The following is a 3490-nucleotide window of genomic DNA, read 5'->3' as shown; positions in this document are numbered from 1 at the left end:
TCAACAAAGGTAATTTTAGCCAAGGTGAAGAGGAGGGTCAGCCAAGCTGAAGATGTTGGTTTAACCAAGCTCAAAAGAAGGTGCAGAACAAGTATTAGGACCTAGTTGGCCGAAATATATGAAGTCAAAAGAGGCTGAATCCATTGACAAGATAGCGGCCGAATGATCAACCGGTCATAGAACGTGAGTCCTACAAATAAGGTCGGTTAGACTTGACAAAATTAAGGCAACCGGCTGAGTTGTGGTCGTAGGACCATGTACAAAATATAAGCCGAGATGAATACCAAATCCCACTATAACTACATGTCAGAGGGTAAAAGGGACCGAAGAACTTCCTTAACCTTTTCCAAGTCTTCCATACCTTGGTCGACCTTTCGCTTCAAGATGCATTTCTTCTTATTGTACGACTTGACCGATGACAAAATCAAGCTATACCTAGTGAGATCTTGTTGAGGAACAATGGTTCGGATGGAGGCTGAAGTGATTTTGACTTGCTCTTCAGCTTCGACCAATTGCTTTTTCAAATCACGCACTTTTTGCCTTCCCTCGTCCAAAGAAGTCTTCAACTTATGAAGTTGGCCAAGATCGGTAGACTGTCGAATGTCTTTATACTCACTTATCAATTTCTCGCCGGTTTCAAACTCTTTTTGGGCTTCTAGGCAGGGAGAGAGACTAAAATTTGCACAGGACAAAAGGGCATGAACTTCATAAGCTTCTACTTGAGATAAATGGTTGGCTGAAATAAGTACTTCAACCGCCTCCTTGAAAGCAAGAAAACTAGCCTCGGTTACTGCTCTCGTATCACAACCCAAAAATTGTCTGACCGATTCAAGTGCCTTCTTGGTTTCGGTTGTTTCAAGCTTTTCCTCCACCGGGCTCGCGTTGTTGTCTAGCGTATCGAGAAATTGAAGTAACTCCAGACCAAGATCGCTTGTTGTTTGATCCTAAAAAAAAAAAAAAAAAGAATTACTTGAATTAAAAACTAGATTGATTTAATTCAACTAGGGTGAACAAATCCTGAAGTTGTTGAATCACTCACCACAGGCTCAGCCGACGATGGGGCGCAAATGATAGCTTGATCATTTCGAGGCATCCCTTCAGTAAGAGGGGAGGTAAGCATTCCGGACATAGAAGGATTTGATTCAGTTGGATTGAGAAGAACCAACTCCAAGGTTGAATTGCTTTGAGTTCCTCGTACCTGTACAAATAGTAAAGGTTCAAGTTGTTTCTAGAATATGGGAGCAATGCATACCAAGCCGGATAGAAATATCTTACCGGGACAAGTGTTTGGTGGCTGGGAAATGCCTCTCGGCCAAGTGCACCGATGTCTTCCGCATCCTTAGCAAGGTTAGCTGAGTTTGCGAGTGGTTGGTCGATATTAGGAAGCTGGTTCTCACCCAAGTCCTGCAAAAGAAGAGAATCAATAATCACAGACAAGCAAGAAATACAATCCAAGAAGGGAATATGAGAAACTTACATCCATGTCAATTTCAACCATGGAGCTTTCAGGAGGATGCGAAGAGTGATCAATGCGGCCATCTCTCTACCAAGATAAAGAGAGTCATTTAGGCCGGCACAATTCATATAACCAAGACGAGAGAAACACACAACTTTAAATCATGAACCTACCTTATGCTCAAAGTTTTCTGACTGTGCTTCATCAGGCGAACCTTCGCTGTTGGCCGAGCCCGTGTTGTTGTTTGAGGCATCACTAGTTTCAGCCGCATCCTCAGCTCCAGACATGATGTGATTTTCAGCTAGAGCATTTTGGCTATTATCCATATCACCCTTGAAAATTATGTCTTCACTAACCATAATGTTAGCCGGATTCGTGACCGAACTCTCCACCACGTCAGGTGACTTCTTTACCTTCTTGGTAGGCAGAGCTCTTTCCGACTTTGATCCTCGTTTCTTTGAGGTTTGCTCTGAAAGATAAAAACAAAAAAAAAACAAATTTAGCAATTAAAGAAATTAGCGATTGTCGGACAATGAGTTGGGGTTTACCTTCCTTGGACATTTCTTTGGATTTCGACTTGGCAACCGGTGCCTTTTTCTTGCCATTGCCTAGAACACAAAGCATAACGTTAGAAATGTATTTGAGAACAAAGGACGTTGTCTGGTTGAGATTACTCACCCTTGTTGGTGAACAAGCCCGGGAATCCATACAAGGCAATACGCTCGGTTGTCCGCAAGTCCTCTCCAAGTTTCTTCTTGATAAATGTTGACCACCAAGCTTGGAAAGTCAGAGTTGCTCTGTGATCAGGTTCTTGGGCACTCAGGCCGGATCTCTCAAAATTGCCAAACTGAGTCTGATAATAAAGAGTGACGGCCGAACAATGCGCAGTGTCTGTAAACCCATCTCTCCATGAAGAAAAATGATTCCGGGAAATTAGAAAGAAGGCTAGACAGCTTTGTATGATGCCAAGCTGACGCGCAACAAAGTTTGGAAGATAAACCTCAACCCCTGGCTGACCCAGTGTTCCCTTGAGACCATAGTTTATATCTCGAGAAATCAGAATGCTCCCCCAAGGTAGAAGTACTGATAAGTCCAAAGACCTCTCCCATGGTTTCGTTATGTTTAATGCAAGACAAGAATGATAATCTCGGCTATAACATATGGCAAACTCTTCCTTGGTTAGGCTCTTTTTCGAAAGGAAGAAAGCAAAGCATTCTGCTACCGAATGTGCATGGGGACCAAGAGAGATGATCTGGCGGCCGAGAATCACAGCGGAATCAAAGGGATGACTTGGTCGAAGCTGACGAAAGTAAGTTTGCACCCATACCTGGAACATCCAAACATTGGGCGTGCCAAAAGATGTTTGCCTCAAAATCGTCTCGGCCGAAATGAGAGCCGAGGGACTTGTGGTTGAATCGTCCTTCTGAAATTGCGCGGGCGTACCAACTTGCTGCCGAATGGCCAAGCGAGGTTTCTGATTTGAATGGTGCGTGATCTGACTTCTTTCAAATGATTGTAGGCCGAGGAAGGAACCCTCTCGGCCTTTAGGTTCTGAGGCCTCTGTTGCAAGGACTTCAGTTAGGTGTCAATCCTGACCGGGATCTTCTATCACACTCACTTCTTGGGTAAACTCAAAGGTTCGGGTGACAAGCGAGAGATCTATTGGGTGGAGATACTCGCAAATCACGATAAAGACGAAGGTAAAGTGGATTCGGTTGTCAAAACGTTGTGAGATGATATGTGTGTGAATGGCGAATCGCATCAATCCAATCCGGACTGGCCGAAAAAGATCAATGGATGACAACTCTACGTTACGAACTACTCCTAAGTGCGAAAAGTAAAGTGCATATAAAATAAAGAACAAGAAAGTAAAATGCTTGAATGTAACGACTGAAATAAAAGTAAGAAACTAAAAATGAAAACAAGTTACGAAAGTTGAATAGAAGGCAAAGTACCTATGAAAGAGTAAGAGAAAAGTTTGAGTAAAAGTTGTATATTGATTTGTTTGTGTGGTGCCGAACCTTTTACAATGAG

General features: G+C 43.0%; 1 long non-coding RNA gene across 1 annotated transcript; it reads right to left on the bottom strand.

Annotated features, from left to right (window-relative positions):
• Positions 1-1476: 1476 nt before the first annotated feature.
• LOC112182944 lies at positions 1477-2589 on the bottom strand. The gene is made up of 3 exons (XR_005805323.1): positions 2135-2589; positions 1630-2064; positions 1477-1543 (listed from the first exon to the last, which is right to left on the bottom strand). It is a non-coding gene; the product is annotated as an uncharacterized LOC112182944 (long non-coding RNA).
• Between the last annotated feature and the right edge of the window lie 901 nt (positions 2590-3490).

Source organism: Rosa chinensis, chromosome 1 (assembly GCF_002994745.2).
Source record: "Rosa chinensis cultivar Old Blush chromosome 1, RchiOBHm-V2, whole genome shotgun sequence".
NCBI lineage: Eukaryota > Viridiplantae > Streptophyta > Magnoliopsida > Rosales > Rosaceae > Rosa > Rosa chinensis.
Note: the sequence above shows the minus strand (reverse complement) of the source record. Positions and strands in the feature narration are given on the sequence as shown.